Consider the following 16834-nt stretch of genomic DNA (forward strand, 5'->3'; position numbering starts at 1 on the left):
GGTTAGAATATATATATATATATATATATAAAACTCCAAAAATAAACCAACAAATAAATATAAATCATGTTTCTCCAAGTCAACCTCTAAGAGGGACAAAACATAATATATACAAGATGGATAATCTATACACATATATAGAGTCTCCAGAATGCTCAGTGCGGTGTTTCGCATCCTACATCTGAAAATAATAATATATGTATGGAATGAGAACCGAGAGTTCTCAGTATGGTAAAGGTACCCATATAAATAATATATAAGATCCCGGAAAAGCCAGAGGTATTCCTAGAATTTCGACACTCAAAATTAAACTTAAGGAAAATAAACTAAACCAGAAAGTAGGTAACTGTCTAATGTTCTCAAGTCCTGAATCAATTTTTAACTTAACCATTCACTTTCTGCTTCCTCCAACCTTGTGAAACACCGGTGTATAGACAAGCAATACAGACAAAGAAACACAAGTAGGATACAGATACAGCAGGTAGCAAGTATAGCAGGTAAGCATAATAATCACATAAGCAAGCCTAATTAATGTACAATCAAACAAAACACACATATACATATGATGTATGCCTACCCTATGGCTGATGAGTCTCATCTGTCGGTTATAAAGTCAAACCGACTTGTCCGGTAGCTAACCCTGGATAGAACACCAAACACGGAGCAAGTGGGACAACGTCTCAACCCTTGCATCTTACCCACGTACCCGAGCAAGGGGACCGCCTCATCCCTGCCTCTTACTCAGGTGATGTTATAGTTTTTAACCCAAAGCAAGCAGCGACAGAACTCAACCCTTGCATCTTACCCGAAGTCTTGAACTCTTATCCAGAGCAAGTGGATAACACCACTGCATCTTACCCGGCTTATTGACTTTTACCCGGAGCAAGTGGATAACACAACTGCATCTTACCCGGAGTCACATTCAAAAATTCATTTTCATTATCATTACAATTCATTCAATTTCATAATCAAATTCAGTTATCATCATTCTTCTTCCTCATCTCTTTTCCGGCCATATAGATCTCATTATCATTATAATTCATACTCAAAACACAATTCATTCTTTTTTAAATAAAGCAAACTCAAAACGTAATCTTTTTCTTATTAACTCAAAATCAAATCATCAAATTCTTAAAAATTCAAATCTTTCTAAATAACCACTTCAAACGAAGCCTCCTATTTTCATAAAAATTTTGGCAGCATCTTCTCTAAAACTTAGACTTTTGCCACCCCTCAAGGGTCCCAACCACCAAACTAAACACCTCTCAGTCATTCAAATCATTTCAAGTATCTAATTGTTTCAAAATCAAACCATACATCTCTCAACCAATCTATTTAATTCAATTTCACAAACTTATCATCAATTCTCAACACATCAACAATCATATTTATTTTATAGTCATTAAAGTCATAATCTAACACATGCAAACTCATTTATCTTTTATATACACATCGTATACCATATACATAATTCATCAATAATTCATTCAGTTCATTCTTATCTTAAGGTTTTCTAGTCTAAGTTTTCACGTGACATTAAACATTAATTGTGAGAAACCAAAACCATCCTTTCTGTTTAACAGCTTGCCCACCCTGAAAACGGCTCAGCCGGAGGTAGGGTCCAGCGGCTGGAAGAGCACCGCATGTTGCGTGGTGTCCGGTGCGCCCTGGCGGCCCTTGAAAATCCGGAGGACCGAGTGCCTATCACGCCCGGTCGTACTCATAACCGTATCAGGTCTCCAAGGTGAACAGCCTCTGGTCGATGAAACAATGTAAGCAAGGGAAATCGGCAAAATAGATCCGTAACCTCGGGAAAAGGATTGGCTCTGAGGGCTGGGCACGGAGGTCCCAGCCCCGAACCCGTCGGCTGTCGGTGGACTGCTCGAGCTTCTCCTGTTGAGTTAAGTTTATAACTAATTTAAATGATGATGATAAGCATTGATTTATTGGGTTAAACACACAATTAGTTTTGATTGCCTTAGTTAGTGATGTAGGCCAAAATAAATTAAAGAAGTAGCAGCCCAATCCATTGGAACCAAGAAACGAAGGTAGCTGGTGAGTTTTTGATCCACAAACAAAGCCCAAAGGAATGAAGCAAAGAAATCAGTTGGGATGAATGGAAACTATATCCAATCCAAGACCAAGAAGGTTCCACCAAGTAGAAGCCTTCCAAAGCCAACGTTCACAAGTTTCCTTCGGTCAGAATCAGAAAGAAAGAGAGAGCTTCTTCCTTCTTGGTCATTCACCAGAGAAGAAAGAAAGAGAAAGATAAATCTCAAAAGCAAACATCTAATCGCCCTAATCAAAGCAAGTTAAGCAAAGTTAGAGGATAAAGGTGATTTATTTCCATTTGCATGCAAGTTTAATTCTTCACTTCTTCCTCATACTTCTGCAACATCATTTTTGGATAAATGGAGAAAGATGTTTCTGATAATCACTGCTGTGAATCAAAGGCTCAAATTATTTTTTGGAGCCAAAGCACCTTTTCAAGGGTTTGGATTTGGGATTATCTCTATGCAAATAAAAGCTTGCTGCTCTGCCTTCCTCGGTTAAGCCACAGACCAGAGTCAAAATTCCTAATTTTGGGGTTTATTGAAGAAAAAGAAGAAAATGACATGTGGTTCAAGAAACAAAGGTTTGGCTTTGGAGGAACAAAAGCCGTGACAGAAAATAAGATACAAAAAGAAAATTAATTCAGAAATTGAGAGAAGGAGAAATAACCAGAAACTGAGTTTGTTTGAGAGCTTCCCTGTAAAGAGTTCAATGTTTTGGACAATTTTTCTAAGTTAAAGAAATATTCCGCCAAGATGAAGAGCTTCATCAGAGATAGCTAAATCTGGTTCAACTTATAGCAACAAAGGCTGTTATGCATCAATCTCCTTCAAGTTTTACTATTTTGTATTTCAGTTTCAATGTATATCTTTCTTTGGTTTCTTTCTGAGGTAAAAGGCAAGAAAGTGAGACATTGATAAAAGCCAAAGAGTGAAAAAGGCTGAGTGAAACACTTGAGAGAAAATCCAAGAGTGATTTCAGATTTTTGTTGGTTGTAGTTTCTGTCTTGTGTCTTGTACCTGAGAGGTGTCCCTTGCTAAGTTGGGTAAGCACTTAGTGTGAAGAGTTTAGATATCAGCATAACCAAGTCAAGTTTAAGTAGAAACTTTTGTGTCCAGATGGGATTGTGTGAATCTTAAGGAATTGGTGTATGTAATACTTTGACTATAGTGGAAATTCTACCACTTGCATTGTACAAGGCAACTGAACCAGGATACATGACTGTGTCAACTTCTTCCTTTCTCTCTTTGTTCTGTTTTCTGATATTTATGAGACAAAACAAAATTGTCTCTTAAATTTTTCGCTGCTCAGTTTAAACAGAAATCAAGTTCAAGTTGGGTAACATAGTGTTAGTTTATTGAAAGTAAAAGAAGGCCATAGATTCAACCCTCCTTCTCTAAACCTTCTGTAACCTTCAATTGGTATCAAGAGCTAAGGTCTCAAGAATCAAGCCTTACAGCTTGGAGCAAAGGTCCAATGGCGAACAACATGGGCACAACCATTGTTGCCTATACTCTAACAGAAGGCCAGTCAAACAACAGGCCTCCCTTCTTCAACGGGAAGAACTATGCCTACTGGAAAGAAAGGATGCAAATCTTCATCCAATCCATCGACTACAACATATGGAAGATTGTTGTGAGCGGTCCTAAGATTCTAACAAAGACAAGTGCTAATGGAGTGGTGACTCCAAAGGAGGAAACTGAATGGAATGACGACAACAAGAAGAAAGTGGAACTGAATGCCAAAGTCATTAACTTGTTACACTGTGCTATCAGTTTGAGGAGTACCGAAAGGTGTTCAGATGCAAGACAGCCAAAGAAATCTAGCAGAAACTCCAACTTACACACGAAGGTACCAAAGAAACAAGGATTGATATGTTGCGAAAAGAGTATGAGATGTTTAGCATGAAGAAACGAGAAAGTATTGATGAAATGTTTGAGAGATTCTCAATCATAATTAACAGCCTTGATGCTGTGGGTTTAACTCACACAGAAAAAAACCTTAGTAAGAAAAGTCCTTAGAAGTCTCACAAAAGAATGGGAAACAAAAGCCACTATCCTAGCCAAGAGTAATAATCTAAGTCCTATAATCTATGATGAGCTGAGAGGGAAACTTCTTGCTTATAAAACCACACACACAAGCCAAGACTCAAAGAAAAAGGGAATAGCTCTTAAGTCAAAAGTCGAACCAAAAGAAAGTGAATCCAGTGACAGTTTTTCAGATGATGAACTTGTGTTTATTGCTAGGAGACTTAGAAGGCTAATGAGGAACAAAGGCAAGTACAAGGGCTCGAGCTCAAAGGAGTACAAGAAGGACATGAGCAAAGTGATTTGCCACAACTACAAGGAGGCTGGACATCTCAAATACAACTATCCGAAACTAAAGAAGGAGGACAAAGGAAAGAAAGAAAAGAAGAGAGTGCTCATGACATCTTGGGAAGACCTTGAGAACGATTTGGATGAGGAAGAAGACTCTGAATGTGAAGTTCAAATCTGCTTTATGGCTGGTGAGGACCAACTTGATGAGGTAAATTACTATAACTTGTCCATAGATGATTTACACGTTATCATTGATGATCTCATCCTCAATTCTAAAAAATTGCTGAACAAATACAATAAATGAAAATCTGAAAAAAAAATATTGAAAGCTGGAAATGATTTTTTGAAAGAAAAGGTGAAAGAAACTGAATGTACTTTGGATATTATTGAAGAAAACAGATTTCTGAAATCTGAACTTGAGAAACTTAAAGGAAAGCACATTATGGATCATTCTCAAGAGCTTGTTGTTGAAAATGAAAGGTTAAATGAAAGGATTAAAAGATTGAATAGTGATTTAGTAAAATTTGCTCATAGTTCTAGTAACTTGGACAAATTACTGTCAAATCAAAGACCATTGTTTGAAAAATCTGGTTAGGCTATGTGACAAAAGAGAGTGCAGTTTTTGACAATTCTTCAAAAAAAATTCATGGCCTCTTCTTCTTCAAAAAAAAAATCCACAATCAATAAATTTGGTCTTGAATATATTCCTACCTATGAAGAGGAATTTGAAAAATCCTATTTTGATGAAACTGCATCATCTTCAAGAACTGATACTACACCAAATAAATTGGTTCCGGGCTATATCTCAACCAATGAGGTTGCTTTCAAAAAATCATAGTTCCGCAAAAGAACCTCATATTCAAGAAGCCCATATGCTTTCAAAAATTATGGTTTAAATGCTTTTGCAAAATGGAACATTAACAACAAAAATAATTTTGTCAAAAGACATGCACATTTTTCAAAAACCAGAAAATCTCAGTCTTTTAATCATTTCTAGTATCAAAACTTAAATCAAATTCAGCAATATGCATCAGAAAATCATTACTGTAATGGTAAGAAAGCTGGTCACTCTTACTTACAATGTTTTGTTGAAAAAAGAATAGTAGGAAACCAAACTTACAATGTTGTTTGTGATTTTAATGCACTTAGACAACCAAGGTGGATTAACTTCAAAGGATCCAAATTAATTTGGATACCTAAGGTTACTTGAGAATATATGCAGATTTGCCTAGCATCCAAGAAGAAGAAAGATATGTGGTACTTGGATAGTGGATGCTCTAGGCACATGACTGGAAGGTCAACCTTCTTCATCAAACTGAACAAGTATGATGGAGGGTTTGTAACCTTTGGAGATGATGGAAAAGGTAAAATAATAGCGGTTAGAAAAATAGGTAACAATCATTCTACTTTCATTGATGATGTCTTTTTGGTTGATGGTTTGAGGCATAATCTTTTGAGTATTAGTCAACTGTGTGACTTGGTAATATTCAAAAGATTAGAATGCCGTGTAGTGAATGAAAAATCAAATGAAGTGCTATTTGTAGCAAACCATTGTGATAATGTGTATGGTCTCACTCTTGATGAATTAAATAATCAAAATGTAGCATGTTTTCATTCCAAGAAATTTGAAAAGTGGCTATGGCATAAAAGATTGGGTCATGTTAGCATGTTTCAAATAAACAAGCTTGTCAAGAAGGGATTATTAAGAGGTATTCCTTTGATAAAATTTGACAAAGATATCACTTGTGATGCTTGTCAAATGGGAAAACAAACAAAAACTTCATTTAGATCAAAGGAAAACATCTCTACTAAAAGACCACTTGAATTGCTACATATTGACTTATTTGGTCTAACAAAAACCTAAAGCTTAGGTGGTAAACATTATGGGTTAGTTATTATGGATGACTACATAAGATTTGGCTGGATTTTATTTCTTGCACACAAAAATGACGCCTTCTTAGCTTTTGAAATTTTTAGTAAGAAAATTCAAAATGAAAAGGATTTAAAGATCGCCTCAATAAGAAGTGATCATGGAACTGGATTTCAAAATCAGTCATTTGAATCCTTTTGTGAAGAATTTAGAATATCACAAAATTTTTCTTGTCCAAGAACACCAAAACAAAATGATGTTGTTGAAAGAAGAAACAAAAGTATTCAAGAAATGACAAGAGCTATGCTTTGTGAAAGTAATGTTCCAAAGTTTCTTTGGGCTAAAGCTGTTAACATGGCTTGTCACATTTTGAATAAAACAATCATAAGGAAATCTTTGAAGAAAACTCCTTATGAACTTTAGAAAGGTCACCCACCAAATTTGAATTATCTACATATCTTTGGATGCAAATATTTTTTCCTAAATAACAAAGAAAATATAGAAAAATTTGATCCAAAGGCATATGAGTGGTTATTTGTAGAATACTCCACAACTAGCGAACCATATAGAGTTTATCACTAAGATGCTATAGTAATTGAAGAGTCCATACATGTTACCTTTTGTGACACTAATTTAGTTCAAAGTATCTTGGAAGAATGTGATGTAGGAACTCAAGTTGAAGGAAAAGAAGGAAAAGCCCAAAATCAAGAGAAAGAAATTATTGGGCCACTTGAATTTGAAATTGCTGCTACAGGAGATTCTACAGGAGACAATTCTATTTTGTCTCCGGAAACAGACAAACTTTCTGAAAATGCCAGTTCCTTGGATCCTTCAGTGACCGAATCTGCTCCCAAGTCTACTAGACCCCGTGAGTGGAGATTTTTAAAGAATTATCCACAAGAATTCGTCATTGGAGACGTTTCTCAATGTGTTAAAACTCGATCCTCCACAAGAAAAACAAATGAAGAATCAAACATAGCTTTTCTCTCTTAAATAGAGCCACAAAACATCAAAGAAGCTCTTGATAACCCCTCTTGGGTAAAGGATATGGAGGAAGAGCTTAGTGAATTTGAAAAGAATCAAGTTTGGACGCTTGTTCCAAAGCCAAATGGAAAGAAGGTGACTAACACCAAGTGGATATTCAGGAACAAATTGGGTGAAGGTGGAAGCATAGCCAGAAACAAAGCAAGATTAGTGGCACAAGGATATGATCAAGAGGAAGGAATAGATTTTGATGAATCCTTTGCCCCTGTTGCTCGAATGGAAGCCATAAGACTTCTTCTAGCCTATGCTGCTTATTATGGTTTCAAATTATATCAAATGGATGTGAAATGTGCATTTTTAAATGGTGTAATAGATAGAGAAGTGTATGTGGCTCAACCTCCTGGTTTTGAAAATCAGAAATTTCCTAATCATTTTTTCAAACTTTCAAAAGCTCTTTATGGACTAAGACAAGCACCTAGGGCTTGGTATGAAAAACTCAGTTCTTTTCTCTTGAAAAATGCATTTCAAAGAGGCACCACAGATACTACTCTATTTATTAAAAATTCTAATGATTCTTTTATTTTAGTCCAAATTTATGTTGATGACATTATTTTTGGATCAGCTAATGAGACCCTTTGTACTGAATTTGGAAAACTCATGACAAGTGAATTTGACATGAGTATGATGGGTGAACTTAATTTCTTTCTTGGGCTTCAAATAAAGCAAACTGAAAATGGTATTTTTATATATCAAGAGAAGTATGCCAAGAAATTAGTTAAGAAATTTAGTATGGAAAATGCCAAACTCATGGGAACGCCCATGCACCCTAACTCAAAATTAGAAAAGGATGAAACTGAGAAAGATGTTGATGAGACCAAGTATAGAGGAATGATTGGATCTCTTATGTACCTAACTTCCTCTAGACCTGATATTGTGCAGAGTGTTAGAATGTATTCAAGATTCCAATCAAAACCAAAGGAATCACATCTTTCTGTAGTCAAAAGGATAATTAGATATGTTCATGGCACATCTAATTTTGGCTTATGGTATCCTAAGACTAATGAGTTTTCTACAGTTGGTTATTGTGATGCAGACTTTGCAGGAGACAGAGTAGATAGAAGAAGTACATCAAGCATATGCAGTTTTCTTGGAAAGTCCTTAAATGTCTGGTCTAGTAAGAAGCAATCTACTGTGGCATTATCCATTGCTGAGGCTGAGTATATTGCTGCTTCTTCTTGTTATTCTCAGCTTCTTTGGTTAAAAACTCAGCTTTATGATTATAAATTAAATGCTAAAAATATTCCCTTGTTGTGTGATAACATGAGTGCTATAAACATTTCCAAAAATCACGTTTTGCACTCAAGAACTAAACATATTGAAGTGGGATTTTAATCAATAAGGGAACATGTTCAAAAAGAGAATATTAGCATTTAATTTGTTAAATCAGAGGACTAATTAGATGATATTTTTACCAAACCTCTGGCTGAGGATAGATTGTGTAAACTAAGGACTAATCTAGGCATTCTAAGTTATGATTCATTATTTGCGCATTGCTGATATGTTTGTTGAAATTTTTGTCTCTCAAGTTGGAAAGAGACAATTTTGGGCAAATGAAGAACCATAATCCTGAACATTAATTTCTTGGCTCAATGGAAAATTCTGAATCTTCTGGGCCTACTTTTCAGTTCAAAGTCCGTGTGGTCTAATATGTTTCCTTAAACTTTATCATCTTTGGGTCAAATGAGTGTTACATCAACCATGTGTGAACACAAATCACAATTCATGACCTCTCATTCCAACTACAATCCTCACCATTTTCGTTATGCTATGAACCATGACTTCTATGAGGGTGTTGTCATCTATCGTACCATCTGTCCCACTTTTTTGGTTGATTTACCGAATTTGAAAAAGAGAGATTTTGTTTTTGCTGATAATCTTGAATTTCTGGACTAGAACCGTATTTTCAAAATCAAAAAACCTGTTTACCCTGTTTTAGTTAGGGAGTTCTATGCGAACATGACCTATTATGAGGGCAACATTCACTCTTATGTGAAAGGTCGTGACCTTGTTCTGAACGATGAAACCATTCGTGAATCTCTGAAATACACTGATGTTGGTGCACATGCCTACACCTCTGGTAAGTGGGATGTCGAGTTAGGTGTCTCTTACAAAGACGCTCTGGCCCATGTGTGTGAACACATCTTTGTGATTGATGGCATCACACCAACTCACAAAGCTCTTGGTTACCTTCGTGCTCAGTTGCATCGCATAGTGAACCATATCATCCTTCCTCAAAGTGGTTCATATCAAAGAGTGTCTTTCTGTGATACTATGATTTTATACGCTATTCTCACTAAATCTGAAATCTCTTTTGCATATTTAATTGTAAGACATATGTTTGATTGCATAAGAAGTGAGAAAGATAAAGCTCTTTCCTATGGCATGTTCTTAACTTGCATTTTTGAACATTTTAGTGTTGACTTGTCACAGGAGTCATATGAAAATCAACACTCATATCTAAAAGGAGGTGGTTCAGTGAAACAGCAGAAAAAGGGACCTACTTGAACTGAAAGGGTGGTCATTGATGCTGATGATGAATATGTGCCTGATGAATCTCCTCCTCCCTCTGCCTCGGGGACTTCAGCTTCCACTGGACATAAATCACTTCTATATGGAGTGGTGAAAGATGTAGTCTAGGAATTTGTTTCTCAATCCAACCATCTAATTGCAATGAGCAAAGAACAGAGCAAACTTGCTGTCAAGCATGAAAACTTCCTCAGAAAGTCCAGGGATAGAGTGACAGTTTTCATGAAGTTCATTGACAACCTCCAAGAGGATGATACCATGGCCACAGACCCTGAAGAGGAATATTGTCTCATGGAACAATTCTAATTTGTTTTAGACTTTCTCTTGTTTCGGATGACTGTAAACACTAAACTACTACTTTGTCTTGCTTTCCTCTTATCTAGTTTTATGGAAATTTCACTCTAACAGCTTTTTTGCAGGTTTGATATTGGTTTTATTTCCTCCCTTGATGACAAAAGGGGGAGTAGCAAAGGGAGCAAATTAATCAGTGTTTGATTAATGTTTTAAGTCTGATAAGTGTTTGAATTTTTTTTTTGGTTATTGGTGTGCATTCTCTGCTTTTGTTTTGAATTATTCCCTGCATATGCTTCGTCATGACATAATCAAGTGTTTATTTAATTTTTCTGGAATAAAATATTTAATTTCACTGGCTGGATTCTGGTTAATAAATGACCAAAGGTAGCACAACACAGTTGCTTCTTGTGTTATTTGGATCTCTGGGTGTTTGGTTATGCTGATTAAAAAGTGGCATACCAAAATCTATTTGTACATGTATGCTATGAATTATATGCTATTGCATGATAATGCCTGAACAAGAAATTAGAGAAGAGCACAAATTCAGGGGGAGATACTCTTGAAAAGGAAAGGAGGAGCAAATCAAAAGCAAGTGATATCACCTAAAAGGGAAGTAATTTAACTTTATTAAAGTCAATTCCTTTGATCAATTTTATAACGATGTTTGTCATTAAGGAAAAGATTGTTGAGTTAAGTTTATAACTAATTTAAATGATGATGACAAACATTGATTTATTGGTTTAAACACCCAATTAGTTTTGATTTCCTTAGTTAGTGATGCAGGCCAAAATAAATTAAAGAAACAGCAGCCCAATCCATTGGAACCAAGAAACAAAGGTAGCTGGTGAGTTTTTGATCCACAAACAAAGCCCAAAGGAATGAAGTAAAGAAATCAATTGGGCTGAATAGAAACTATATCCAATCCAAGACTAAGAAGGTTCCACCAAGTAGAAGCCTTCCAAAGCTAATGTTCACAATGTTGGCTTCTGTCAGAATCAGAAAGAAAGAGAGAGCTTCTTCCTTCTTAGTTATTCACCAGAGAAAAAAGAAAGAAAAAGGTAAATCTCAAAAGTAAACATCTAATCGTCCTAATCAAAGCAAGTTCAGCAAAGTCAGAGGATAAAGGTGATTTACTTCCATTTGCATGCAAGTTTAATTCTTCACTTCTTTCTCATACTTCTGCAACGCCATTTTTTGATAAATAGAGAAAGATGTTTTTGATAATCACTAGTGTGAAACAAAAGCTCAAATTGTTTCTTGGAGCCAAAGCACCTTTTCAAGGGTTTGGATTTGGGATATCTCTATGCAAACAAAAGCTTGCTACTCTGCCCTCCTCGGTTAACCACATACCAGAGTCAAAATCCCTAATTTTGGGGTTGATTGAAGAAAAAGAAGAAAATGACATGTGGTTCAAGAAACAAAGGTTTGACTTTGGAGGAACAAAAGCCGTGATAGAAAATAAGATACAAAAAGAAAATTAATTCAGAAATTGAGAGAAGGAGAAAGAACCAGAAACTGAGTTTGTTTGAGAGCTTCCCTGTAAAGAGTTCAATGTTTTGGACAATGTTTCTAAGTTAAAGAAACATTCCGCCAAGATGAAGAGCTTCATCAGAGATAGCTAAATCTGGTTCAACTTATAGTAACAAAGGCTGTTATGCATCAATCTCCTTTAAGTTTTACTGTTTTGTATTTCAGTTTCAATGTATATCTTTCTTTGGTTTCTTTCTGAGGTAAAAGGCAAGAAAGTGAGACATTGATAAAAGACAAAGAGTGAAAAAGGCTGAGTGAAACACTTGAGAAAAAAGCCAAGAATGATTTTAGATTTCTGTTGGTTGTAGTTTCTGTCTTGTGTCTTGTACCTGAGAGGTGCCCCTTGCTAAGTTGGGTAAGCACTTAGTGTGAAAAGTTTAGGTATCAGCATAACCAATTCAAGTTTAAGTAGAAACTTGTGTGTCCAGATGGGATTGTGTGAATCCTAAGAAATTGGTGTATGTAATACTTTGACTATAATAGAAATTACACCACTGTTTTAGTGGAGACTGGATGTAGGTTACATTGCACAAGGCAACTGAACCAGGATACATGACTTTGTCAACTTCATCTTTTCTCTCTTTGCTATATTTTCTGATATTTATGAGACAAAATGAAATTGTCTCTTAAACTTTTCGCTACTCAGTTCAATAGAAATCAAGTTCATGTTAGGTTACAAAGTGTTAGTTTATTGAAAGTAAAAGAAGGCCATATATTCAACCCCCCTTCTCTAAGCCTTTTGTAACCTTCATATACCTTGGCCGATTCCCCCTAAACTCGAAACACTTCAAAAACCTCTCCTTTCACAAGCTCCAAGCTTCCAAACGTCAATTCCTCAAACTTAATCACCCGGATTTCGTTCCAAACTGCCCAATTGAACTCTAAATCAACAAGAACTAACATAATCTAATTCACACATTATCACTATAATCATCATAGAGTTCACTAATTTAATAATTCACAAGGGTTCAACAGTTCCTTACCTTACCCACAGATCAATTGGACAAAACTCAATGATTATCCGCTACTAGAGTTCACATAAACCGTCAAAATCATTCAATTTCTCAATACCTAAACTCAAAACTCACGAAATTTAGGAGAAATTTTTTACCACTTTGTTCAAATAGAATTAAAGAGAATTTTGAGACGAACATGTGGCCGTTGACGACTCGTCATTCGGAGTTACGAATTGAAAGTTACGGACGATTGAAAATTAGAAGTGGATTACGCACGTTAACTCTCTTCGGCGTGCTTCAACTGAAGTAATGCGAAAGAAAAGGGGCTGAGCCATGTTTATATAAGAAGGCCTTAGGTCCGGTCTAACCGGTTTGGCCCGTTGATCTGTTTTTGGGTCAACATTTTTAAAATTAGTGTCAAAATTCATATTTAAATTATTTCTATTTTTTAGACTATAAAATTTAAGTTTCTAATTTTTCTAAATAATAATTAATTTATTGGTTAATTATTTATTAATTATCCAGAGTTTACACACTTTTTCTGTCATTGCATGTGTATGATCAAATTGAATATACTTTTATTCATACTCTATGTCATTAAATATGCTTTGAAACCTATGATTTAGATTTTGAAATATAGATTATATTTAAATTTTGTATGATGGACCAAAAAATCTGCAGTTCCTAATGGAATAGGTAACAAAGCAACCTTGCCCCCCACTGCCACTGTACAATGATTTATTACGTAAAAGAAATGCTAAAACTCCCATACTAAACCAGCTTTTAGTTAAAATTATTTCCAAAGAGAAAAATCTGGTAGCCTTTCAGAGTAGTAATTGCAACAGCCAGAAAAATACCTGAAATTCATATAGCTATTTTAGCAGGATCTCTATCAGAAGGTACTGAAAAGACGGGTTTATTAGAAGAGATTTCCTCCACCGCATCAAGGACATCTTGTGCTGTGCCGCCCTATTCGCTTCGACAATATGATGCTTTATACTAGACGTAGAATCCCCTCAGACCACTCCAAAGAAAAAAAGATATCCTTGAGCCAAACCATCGTCAGACTCAAAATGAGACTTTTCCAATGACACGAAGAATTTTTTGACATCATATGGAAATCTAACTTCCTTTATTCAACAACTCAACCAGAACGGCAGAGATTCAACAATTCACCAGGAATTCCGCTCTCATTTTACTGACGAATAATTCCGTCGCGCAAATGGGTTGCCCGTGTCGCAAAAGACTAGGATGGGAAACAAAACGGAATGTACCGGATTTTTAGCACGTGAAACCATCAAGAGACCAAAGCAGGGCTCGACAACAAAGTAGCTAGACACAAGGACAACTTTGATCATCTCATAGATGATCTTCAAAGTTTCGCTTGATGAAGCATAAAATGAAAGAAGAAATATATCCAAGAGTCTCAGCCACAAGAGTGCTATAATGATAGATTGCGTTATATTGTCTGCTTCGTTCTATTTGCCGCTAAAAGCATTCTGCTTAAACCTTACTTAACAGCAAGCCGCGAAAGTCTTCGCCTATAGCTTCTACTTCCGAAGTAAGTTCCGGGAAAGTTAATTTGAATTTCCATTTGTGACTTGTGAATTGATAAATGTAAGATTTAACAGCTCTCCGTAAGAAAGGGAGTGCAGTCCCAGCAGGGTCAGAATAAGGGAATTCGACTAGTTAGCAATTCAATCAGCCTTAGCTAAGACATCTCCTGCCGCTTTAAATCAATCTTCCTCGAGAATTAGCTGGGCCCTGCAGTGGTAGAACTGGTACCAGGATTCCCTGGTCATACCAGAATGACCTGGTGAACCGGGCGTACTACTTGATTTGCCAAGCAGCTCTTTCTTCTTTTATGAGATTTCTAGAAAGAGGGAAGGATCACTCCTAAATGCGGCCTTTCTCTTATATACATTAAAAGAGGGGGCTAAAAAAGTCCAATCTTTGATGTATGGCTGTTAAAATTCTTTTATAGCCTTTCCTCTTTGTGAGGGTCATAAGACCCTCGAAACTAAGGTTTATCAGTAATTACTTTCTTTGGTTTGGATAAAGTTTATCAACAGCTTTTGGAAGTAAATTCTCTTTTCTTATAGACTTTCTGACCCATTTTCCTTTATTCCGTCTTCTTCCTCTTATGCGTAAGGGATTCTAAGTCAATTTTATCGAGTATCCTCTCTCGGCCAAGGGAAGGCTTCTTGTCTTTCTTAGGTGTTCGATGTTCAAGTTTATACTTGACTAAAGAAATAGTCTTTTTTCTTATTTACACTTTGACTAAGTCATGCGAAAACGAGAGAGGATGCTTTTCTCAGGACGGGCAGTGTGTAACTAAAAACTAGACTAAGAACCCCAAGCCGCGTAACTCTGAACTAAACTCTAGAGGGGAAGAAACTTTCGCAATAAGAGACGTTGCTTTCGTAGTTTCATTGAATCCCAAGGGACTTGTAATTGAATAAATTAGAAGGCTTTACCAACTTTGGAGAAGATTCTATTAGAAGGCGTAGGCCTATTCTAGTGCCCTAAACTTAAGTTGGAAGTCGGCTCTCATATTGAGCAATTTTGTCTAATGGCATTCGATCACTGTTTTGAAAGTTGCCCATCGCCAGCTCTCCTCCGGCACGAAATCATAAATAAGCTCTACCAAGGATTGCCAAGCATTTGGTACTGACTTTCCTCCGCCCTTTTTAGTAATGTAGGACAGATATTTGAATGCTCACTTGGGTTAGCAGGAGACCTGGCGAACTATCTTTCCAAAGCCACTCTATATATATATTTTTTTTGACCGAAAACTTTACGTGTTTTGTTGAGGTTGATGCTTCATTTTTTTATTATTCATAAGTTTACATTTTATTCTACTGCAATGCAATATTGCATTTTATCCGTAAGTTTGCTTATTCCTTATTATTCATAAGCTTATTGTGTTTGTTCTAAATCTTACTTGCAATGCAATATCGTGTTTAAGCTTATTGTATTTGTTCTGAATCTTACTTGCAATGTTTATTCCACCATATATGCACACACAAAAATGTTTCATTGGTCAAAGATTTTTATTAACTTATTGCATAATTTTATTTAAATTTTTGTAAGAGTTTAAACAAGTATACCTTAAAATTATTTGGTATGAATTAGTCTATCTAAATTTTAGATAAGTTGATATATAATTCACATTAACTTGTTTAGTTAGACATGATTATTAATCATTAAAATTACTAAATCATCTACGTTATTTTTAAATATATCTATCTATTAACTATTCTATCTTCTTCAATATCTTTTTCATTAAAATAACATTCTTAAAAGTAACGTTCTCATCAATATTTTTTGAACTAATATATCTAGCTACTTGAAATATTTACAATGCATCTAGCTACTTGAAATATTTACAATGTGAGATGGGGATCTGAAAAATTAAAAATTTCGATCGTAAAAATATAAAATTTTTAAATTTAAAAAATTACATGCAAAAATTATAAATCAATTCTTACATTGTAATTAGGGCATCCTAAGAAGAACCTATCTGAATTAAATTTTGTGCAAAATTGTAAGAGAATCGCTTTGGTGCCACAGTGATATTTTGGAGACATAAATTTCTTCTTTTGCAACACTTCTAGAAAAAAAGGTGCAACTCATATTCTCTTTGCCAACACTATAATCATGCAGAGTGCAACTCCTAGTTTCTAAAGAATGATTTTCATGGCTCATGGTAGCAGCACAGTTAGAGTTTTATACAAAGAGAAAGGAGAAAAAAGCACTTAGGATTGTTCATATTCTATGTAAATAAAACAGGAAGTTATAAATTTAAAAATTGTTAGGGGTTAGGTCGGGTGATTCATTAATATTTCAATTTAGGTTGGTACTTAACAGACACATTATCATCTTAACGTGTTATGTATTTACGTTCCGTAAACCCCATAAATAAATTATTGACGTAAGGACTAACTTGTCTCACGGTACAAAATATCAGGGGCCAAAAAGTAATTTTTTTTCTAGGGACCTCGTTGTCTTTCGAAAAAATTGTCAGAGGCCGAATTGGATATTCATTAAAAAAAAATTCTAATTTTGAAGTGAATTCTAATATATATATATGAGAAAAAGACAATTAGGTTTTGATCTTTTGTCCCGTAGATATTTATATTCTTAAAGATTTAAAAATACATTTAAATTTCTGTGTCTAATTTTTTTCATTTTAAAAACAATCTCATAGTATATATTCGTATATCGGCCAAGTCAATACAATG

General features: G+C 35.3%; 1 long non-coding RNA gene across 1 annotated transcript in view; it reads left to right on the forward strand.

Annotated features, from left to right (window-relative positions):
- Positions 1 to 13698, forward strand: part of LOC110267947 — a 15796-nt gene extending 2098 nt beyond the window's left edge. Inside the window, exon 2 of the long non-coding RNA XR_002355932.1 lies at positions 13600 to 13698. This is a non-coding gene — a long non-coding RNA (uncharacterized LOC110267947). The remainder of the gene's footprint in view (positions 1 to 13599) is intronic.

Source organism: Arachis ipaensis, chromosome B02, assembly GCF_000816755.2.
Source record: "Arachis ipaensis cultivar K30076 chromosome B02, Araip1.1, whole genome shotgun sequence".
Classification (NCBI taxonomy): domain Eukaryota; kingdom Viridiplantae; phylum Streptophyta; class Magnoliopsida; order Fabales; family Fabaceae; genus Arachis; species Arachis ipaensis.